This window comes from Ixodes scapularis, unplaced genomic scaffold (assembly GCF_016920785.2).
Source record: "Ixodes scapularis isolate PalLabHiFi unplaced genomic scaffold, ASM1692078v2 PGA_scaffold1__304_contigs__length_218370807, whole genome shotgun sequence".
Lineage (NCBI taxonomy): Eukaryota > Metazoa > Arthropoda > Arachnida > Ixodida > Ixodidae > Ixodes > Ixodes scapularis.
Window position 1 is genome coordinate 154,213,291 of NW_024609846.1, and position 9,238 is coordinate 154,222,528.

Genomic DNA, 9,238 nt, shown 5'->3' on the forward strand with positions numbered 1-9,238 from the left:
AACATATCCTGACGGTAGAAGTTTCTTCAGCCCCCAGATTGCTCTACCAGCGATCGCATATAGTGTTACCCCCGATTCATCACCTATTGGTTGCTCTGTCCCTTTGCGCTTCAAATCTGTAGGACAACAGTAAAGAACAGAACCAAAATAACTATTTGTTGGCTACCGATGACACTTTGGTGGCACCGACTATCGACGATTGCTACTTTTTTCTATTTCGTTAGACACGAAACGTTAGGTCCTTTCATAACTTCAGCGATAAGTGTGAGATACTTGTAAAAAGATACGTTGAAATACCCTTTTTATTTAGAGTTGATTTCCACCGACCTCACACAAATCAACGTGTTTGTGAACAAGTATCATACTTATGAAGATTTGCGAGTCAAAACATAAACTGGGTTGTTTGACGAACCAGGGAATATATTGTTTGTAGCGGTAGTGGGAACGAAACGTTAACACTAGCCGCACGTAACGTTAAAAGCTAAAATTTAAACTCTCAGATTTCCAGAGCAGTATTTTTTTTTCTTTCCATATATTGCTCGGTTAGACCTTAAGCGTTAGCATCTTTCGATAACACCTCATAAATATAAGGCTCTACTGAAGTTATATCAACAGAAACACGGAGGCGTTGACTTGTTTGAAAGCTGAAGTTGAATTTAGCCATTCAGTCATTAACACGACTTCACGAATAAAAAAAAAAGTTTAGAATAAAGATTTTCACTCGAACCAGATTACGAGCCTTGACCAAGTTTGAAATTGCGTTACATGGCCCAGATCATTCAACGCCCAGAGAAATGCGAATTGGCGTGGACTTGTGTTCGAGCTCAAATTCCACGTATTTGCAGGTTGTAGAAGAACGTGCAGAAACAGCTTATAGCGTTGCCGTCAATTTGATCGGGAATTAATTCCATCGTAGATAGGAATGGCGACCCCCAAGGTTGCTTGAAACTGTTTAGAAAAGGAATTTTATTGGCGATTGCCAGCATTGAAAAACGCGGCCTCCTGAGCTTTAGATGTGGTGACAGGAAGCTCACACGATATTGTTTTCTTATGTCGTTCACTTATTTATATTTCATGAAGGAAGGAATGTGTTTCCTCTAAATTCTAATAAAGCTTTTGATAACTGGTAACAATGAGTTTAAGCGCCGAAATAGCTGGTGTCCTTACTTCGGAGCGTTGATTATTTTTTGGCAACTAATTTAATCCAAGCTCGCTAAGCGCCCAAAATGGTGATCAAGTGAAGGTTAACTTCTGTCTTCCCCCCTCACCCCCCTCCCCTCCGGTATGCGCTGTCGTTCGATGAGTATCTTCGAAATCACCCGATCACCCGACGAATACGTACCTTGAGAAAAATCAGGTATGCATGGACAACAGTTTGGACGAAAAAGTTTCATCCCCAGGGGCCTCATCCAACTGACTGTGATTTTCGCGAGCCGCACATTTCAGTCTACTCATTCCAGTGCTAAGTAATGCACACAATATACATGCAAGAAATACTTACGGCACGCCATGGCAAAGAGGAGAACCAACAGGATCGCCACCTTGGAAACGTACGCAAACTTAGCTGCCATGTCGAGTTAGTTCGTTGTGTATACGACTCGTGATGACCAGGAAACGTGTTGAACATGGCGATAAAGGGACGCTTATTTAATGAGTCCATCAGGCAGTCGAGGCTCACTGTGGGTCCGTGTCAAATTTTTTTTAAATATTCAAAAACATACAAAATAGTAACTTCCGCCACGTGTATACAACAACACCCAGCAATTCGGACACAGGATGAAGGAGCTTTTGTTTTTATAATTGGCCAAATTATTCGGACAACAAGGTGGGAAACGGACGTGCTTAATGCTCCTTTTTCGAAGATTCGCCAAAAAGTTGAAGCTAAGTGCCGTGGAGTGAGCCTATGACAGCTTCAAAGTTTGTTTCCAACTGTGGCGGGAAACGGTGGAAATAGAAAACAAATTACACTCATCGTTTGTCGCACATTTTCGCTCGGGGTTCCGAACTTCCCGAAAAAATTACCGGACGTTCGCATTTCGAGTTAGATAAATTATCTGAAAATGTGTTGTAGTCCCACTCAGAACGACACAAAGCGTAGATTGCGTATTAGAGTAGCCGTATAAAAGACCGCTTATCAGCCTATTCAGCGCGTGTCCTTTTCATCAGTTCCCATAACGACAAGCTCGAGCGATATGGCAGCTAAGTTTGCATACTCAACCAAGGCGGCGTTTCTGCTAGTCCTTTGCTTCGCCGTGGCGTGCAGTGAGTATATACTTCTTCTTGTGTTCGGTGCACAGTCTTTAGAGCTAGAGACCAAGGAGCCCTAAGAAAAGACCACTTTAAAGCAAGAACTGCCATCATGATAGGCAACGCCTCTTGCCATTGACATATACGCAGACACCTCTACAAGTGACTGGCAGTGGTAGAGCGTGCTGAAATGGGAGAGTGCCATGATGGCTCACTCTTATATGATGCTCTTGTTGTGAACTGTCACTACGTAGTATGTACCAGACGGGGGCGCGGCCGCGTTCCACGTCCCTTGTTGCTCCTTATTTTGCATTTTTGTTCCCTCAACGCGCATGAGTGGAAAATTAGCGACCAACTTTGGTGCTTTTATTCTATCTCTCTGCGATCGGCTAATTCTTATGCATTCTATTTTATGGCCATCTGGGTATACCCTAAAGAAAACAAAAGAAAGGAAGTTTTCCTAACAATAAGGAAAACCTAAACAAAACCTTCGTGCGAGTCGAGTTTCATTGTCGATGCACCGTAACCAGGCCATAGAGTAAATGACCCTATCAGGCCCTAACCTACAAACGAACCAATAACAAAATAAGGACGCGCTCGTCTACAAGTAGGACATTTGTTGCCCGAACTGTCGTCAGAAATATTTTTTGACACCGTTGCCTCACTATTGGCCGATATACCAAATATGCATAAAACATGGCCTCCAGCCAAAACGGCCGGAGTAAGCCATGTTGGATGCTAATACCTTACTTGAAGAGTAGCAAAAGTCAACGCGCATGACGAATCGCATGTCGGCGCGAGGAGAAAAGTGTCTGCAATAACTCCCTCAAATTAGTCCCATACAATTTGCACTGTCACGCAGACACTTTTAATTGGAAGTTTTAGCGAGTCGTTTTTCAATCACAAGGCTTCAAAATCATGCGCGGTGAAGCTGCTCCACTTCGTGAAGACGTATTTTAAACGTAAAGGCGTTTTAGCGATTCGCAATACCAACGCAACCGTTTAGACAACGCAACCGTTTGGCCGTCAGCGGCATCTCATGGTAAACATTTGAAACGTTCCGCAGGGTGCAGATATATGTGGCTCGGGTTTCACAGCGCACAATGTTGTCACCTAGACAGCCAAGTAAACATTTACCGGGAGGAATGTCAAGAACTCTGAAGTTAGAGTAAAATGTGTCCCAATGACCAGAAGGGTAGATGATTCGTCTCTATACTCTTGAACTTGAACAATAATTCAAGTCGTGTACCCTAGGAATTCGTCTGCGCGCGGTCCCCACGGCGGCTTATTAGCCCGAACCACGAAAATTTAATCACACGCGTTGTTTACTGCAGTTCCGATCCCTTGCCATTGTGAGTAGTCTTCGAAATCATTTGGTTCGACATCTCAGACAAAGTTGATGTAACAGGATGGCAAATGGCCTTTCGCTGTGGTTAAGCGCGAAACACATGTACGACGAAACTGTCCGATCCGACGTGCGGACTGCCGGAATGACCTTCGGGGGAAAGGGTTTTCGTAGCATCGGAGAGCGTTGAAAACCCTCGCCTCCGACCGTCGTATTGCGCGGTCGGACGTCGGATCGGACGGTTTCGTCGTACATGTGTTTCGCGCTTTAGCCTAACTCTGGGCTGGGCGGGCGGAGTGGGCCGACGTTTGCATTTCTTCCGAGTCGTCAACGGTGTTGGTTGCGTTGCGGTGACGACTTCAGAAGTTGGAGTGGGAGAAACGAACGAGAAACGCCTCTCGGATCCCCCGGCGACTCGAGTACGCATGAGCATTAATTGTTGTCGGCGGAGCGTTCGAGGATGAAACATATGTGTCGAAACGACTTACTAAAACTCTCTAATGAAGGTGCGGACGGGTAGAGAGCTCAAAGTGCGCCTTTCATTTAGGAACTCTGACGAAATGGAGTCCTAAACACCTCCATCTGCTAAAATGTGGCGACTAACAAAAATATGGCCATGGCATACCAGACACGTAGTACACATACGTATTATCTACCTGTTCGGTGATTACGGATAAAATATAATCGAATGGTCCACTTTTTCGTCTCGATTTCAGATGCTGTACAGCGTGCAAGTTCTAAACACGCGTGTGCCTATCCCCAAGGTACGTGACTTTGCCCTTCTTCAACTCCGGTATTATGGTGCTGTGCCGAGATTTCTGCTTGCGTAGAACAAGAAGGGTGGATTATATTTGAATTCTGACTTGGAGCACTTGTACGGTATACCAGGACACAGCTAGTGTTATTCTCATCATTCGCCTCAGCTCAAAGAGGTACTCATCTCGCCCCGAAATATAAATATCTTAGTACGCAGTGATGAAAGGTATAACACAAATTTTATTTGCCCTCTAAGAACTAAAGCCCAACATCTCACGTCACGAGATATATTTAAGCAATTCCAAAACACGAGTTTTTTTTAGTTTCTTTTGTAGTTTACTGTATTTATTTGAAAATCTGGACAGGGACCCAGCACATCTCGAAGAAGGCGCTGAACGGCGCAAATATTATTCTGGAAAGTTTGTCACCAAGTTTGGTTACCTGCAAAATACAGCGGATGAACCCGTGCGCAACTTGCTCCGCATTTTTTAAAAACACATTGTGAAAGTCTGATGGAACTACCGATACATAACTTGCGCTGATTTCACGGCCCATGCCATTGTGGTGGCGTGATGCTGAGTGTTTACATTTTGCAGCATACATCTTGAACCACAAAATTTGTTTTAATGCGAAAACATTAACTGTTTCATGGAGTGAAGCCGGCGTTGTCTGTAACCGTTGTCTGTCACCCTCTGTAGAAGAAAAACGGCCCCTTAATTCCCCTTTCACAATAAAACAGAAAGGAAAGCACAGCAACGCAATGCTTCGTCACGGAAGCCGTAGTGAAGGCGGCAGGGTTCGGCGCGCCTGCGCAGTAGGAGCGTTATGTCACCGCCGGGGCGCCGTGTGCGATAGGAAGACGTGGCTCGCTGCTTGTAGGAGCGCACTGAGCGTAGGAATGCTTTCGCATTCCTACAGTAAGTAGTCTTAAGTGTCTCTGCCCAATTTTCTATTCTAGGAAGTAACAGGGAGCACTGACCACCAACATGGGGCAATGATGTCAAGTAAAAACCGTGTAAACAATCTGATATTTTTTTTGCGTTTCTTTTTGGCTCCGAGAGTGCAATGCCTGAAGTAGCAGTTTGAGTGCGATTGGATTTCTCTTTATTTTGCGTCATTCTGCTCAACTTTTTTTGCTACATCGCGACTAGTAGGCTTAGGGGTGGGGATTAAATCGAGGAATTTAATGGGTTCAATCCCAACCCCTGCCCGATTCGATCTGAGGACCGTGTACCGGCGTGCGGTCGTGAATCACTACGTCGCTATGGACGTTACAGACCCCAGGCTTGTAGTGCTACTGCACTGGAAAAGATTTCTAATCTACAGCAAGACACTAGACATCTATTGAGGCTTACTAATTTCTGGCTGCCTAAACAGACGCACATAATACAATTACTACTTCCTTCTCTGAACGAGGAATATTTGCACACAAAACATTATACTTATATGCCTTTCTTTTTCTTCAAATCAAGAAATTTTAGAGCAGTCACGCTACAATTGCTAGTCTGGCCACCATGTAAGGAACATTTTTAGGTTTGGCGGCAGCGTGACAACCGAGGGCTGTGAGCCCTATCGACTCATTTTGTGTTTATATATTTTTCGCTATCGGTTACTGCACAGCAGTTGTAAAGGACAACAATCAAGGTTCCCCTTTGCGTGGAAAACAAAGGCACACTAGGCCCTGCGTATCTGTTCATGGCGTTATTGAAAACTTCGGTTAAATTCTAAGCTTAGTCGCCATGCCATAATCTTCCACCACACCAATTATGCCGCTAAACAAAAACAAAACATTTTAAACCGCAGTTGTTAAAGGGAAACTGAAGCGCGTCTGTATTTGAGGAAAATACTTAGATAGTCTTTACTTGGCCTCCACGACCACGAATATCGCGATTATTTTTCAACTTGGTGCACGGAGTCTCCGCTCTCGTGTATATTTAGCGTCATATCCAGAGTTCTCGAAATCTCCGCTCTCGGGCATTTTTCCCGCCTCTCAACGCTATACACGCGCACTCTTGCTATTTTGAAAAACGTTAAAAACACGCTCTTGGCGGCCAGAATATCGGAGGTTCTTCATGTTTTCTCACGTTTAGTTACAACTTCGGAGAAAACGAGCGTGATATTCAGATTAAAGTGATAAAAATACTCGAAAATTAACCCCTAACTCATTTCTTTTTCAAAAACATTTTCACCTTTATCTCCCCCCCTCCCTCGCAAAAAAAAAAAACACAAAAAACACAACAACAAAAAAACGTGCCCTCAACTTGGCGTCACATTTATGAAAAGTACTACAAACAGAGTCACCAGAAGCCGCGCTGTGCAAAGTAATAACAGCAGAACAAATATAGGTTTAATTTTGATCGGTGATCTTGACGCTTTAGCTCACGCACCACTCGACGCAAATTATGGCCTAGTACAGAAGCTGGGAAACAGAACTGAAGTAGAGTATTCACATGCACGGTCAGTCACCCAGCACGCAACGCACACTCGGGCTGCCCGTTTCTAATGACTGAAATGCTGGATTGAAGACAAGAAATACCGCGTGAACTGTTTGAAAGAGAATATTATAAAACGCAACCGACCAAAAAAAGAAAAAGAAAATTGTACTTTAGCAGCGTCCAGCTACAGTGCTTTGCAGCTTATGATGGAACGCAGCAGATGCCCCGAGCCACCGCAGCACTGTGCACGTCGTGACTGCACGCCCCCTCTTGAAGGTCACGTGACACTCATACGACGTTCCATTGGCTTCGATGGCTCGTAGCAGCCTAGCAGCCTATGGTAATATGCAACGGAGTCTACCGATGCGATCGGTGTCCAGGCGCCTGCGTTTGTATGTGATGCGACAGCCCTTGCTTTACATTGCCACAACAGCATTCTCGGCGCTGGGTTCCGCCGTGGCTTTCTGGAACAGCAGAACAAGCACCCCCAAGCAGCGTGTCGGGTTTTGTTATTATTTTGGTAACCATGATACTTGCTTCTTTTCTTGTGGAGTACTGTTTAGCAGAAAGAAAGCAAGCGAACAAAAACTTGGTTTTTGCCTCCTAGCCTAGCCAGCTTCCGCCTTCGAACCGACTTTCCGACGCCAGGTACAGGGCAGGATTACGTGCGAGAATTATTTATTTGTTTACTCGTTCCTGACTTGTCTCTACATTGTTGCCGTGTATTTAGGTAACTCCAGGCCGCTGACGTCAACAATCGCCACGCGCAAAAACAGGCGCAGCTCAGATTTCATTACGCCGAACCGTTTCCTGATGAACCGGTAATCGCCACTTGAGATAATGCTGTCGTTCCGGTTTGGGATCAGTGTCAAATGTTCCTTTACAGATTTGGTTTTGATCCGGTTCAAATAAAATAACGTTTCAGTTTCGGTTTTTGGTTTGGGTTCGTGTTCGTTTCGTCGCCGCCTTTTTTTTTTTTTTTTTTGGTATATACCCAACGCCAGAAACATCACATTCCCCCCTGTGTTTTTCTTGTTGCCCAAAGCTTGCACCAATCCTGGCAACCCGGACCCAGGCCACACAGTGACGACCACAGCCCGCTACAATCCGGGAACGGGCCGGTGTGTGACCACAGCGTCAGTGACCGGTCCACACGACTGCCAGAGGTTCGCCACTTTGGCAGACTGTCAGCGGGAGTGCGGACAGTAATGGCGGATTATTCGAGAACTGCCGAAGACGCCCTTCGATTTTTTGAATAAATACACCGACTCTCAATCAGACTTGTGCTCGTTCCTTGAAAAATGTAATGGATTACAATTTCAAATTACCGAACCTCATATGTAATGGATTACCGTTACAAATTACTTTTGCTGAAAAAGTAAAAGATTACTTTATCGTTACGTTACAAATTACATTCACGTTATTTTTTTCCATACAATTATCCAGAAAACAAGAGAGACAATTTTTATATTTTTTTTAAGAAATGTTCTGCAACACTACTTTTCATTTCTCATACGCCCGTATTATGGTAATCCTTGTAAAAATAGAATGTATTTGAGATTAAGAGTGTAGGTGCACTCCGTTCCCCTGTAAGCAACATGGCACCTAAAACTGCAACCACAGCCGCCATCCCTCTACTGTAACGGTCTCCGGAATTGATCCCTGGAAATGTACAGACAAAGCTAGCGGTGCGCATGCTAAGTAGCAGCGTCTACCTCCGCTACAAGATTCGGAGCTAAAAAAGCGATCTACAAAAGCTCCCCTTTGACTCGGGTGTTTCGCCTGTTATTCACAAGAAAAGAAAAAGTTGGTTTTAACGTTACAATGTACAGCCAATGCGAAATGCAAGTGTCCCAGTTTACCTTGATGTGTTTCCGTAGAATAGAGTTTGTTGTTCTTTCTGATGACAATGTGTTTGTGTGTGTGTTTGTTTTGGCGAGCAAAGTATGCACCGAAACTGTAGGATTCCGTTCTTCTTAGTCTCCTGAATTTTGAACATTGGATTAAGAGACGGCCATGGAGACAACGGACACTCCTATGAACAAAAGCTCAACCAGTCAGAGAAAAAGGGGTGGGTGCGGGCAGTGGCGTCACGAGGGTCAGTGGTACCCGGGGTGGTAGCCCGCCGCGCACCCCCGCTCTCGTGGCCCGTCGCGACACCCTCCTGAGCCCTGCACCCGGGGCGGTCCGCCCCCCCCCCCCCCCCCCTTGTGACGCCACTGGGTGCGGGATATCGATCGTTCATCGAATCTCAGCACTGCTTTATTAACCTAACCCCCGCCCTCCCCCCGAACCCTACTGTAAAGTGAGGAGTCGACTCGACCACCATGCCGCGAAAAGTAAACCGAAGGAAGTATCGTCCGTACCAGGGGTGTAGCCAGAGGGAGGGGGGAGGCTTATGGGGCGGCAGCACCGCCCCCCCCCCCGCCCCCGAAATCTTGCGGACCCTATAATA

The 9,238-nt window shown here is 45.4% G+C and overlaps 1 long non-coding RNA gene across 1 annotated transcript; it reads left to right on the forward strand.

Moving 5' to 3' along the window:
- Window positions 1–2,190: 2,190 nt before the first annotated feature.
- On the forward strand, window positions 2,191–8,058 carry LOC121835976. Its single transcript, XR_006077746.1, has 3 exons — window positions 2,191–2,262; window positions 4,309–4,356; window positions 7,829–8,058. It is a non-coding gene; the product is annotated as an uncharacterized LOC121835976 (long non-coding RNA).
- Window positions 8,059–9,238: the final 1,180 nt, after the last annotated feature.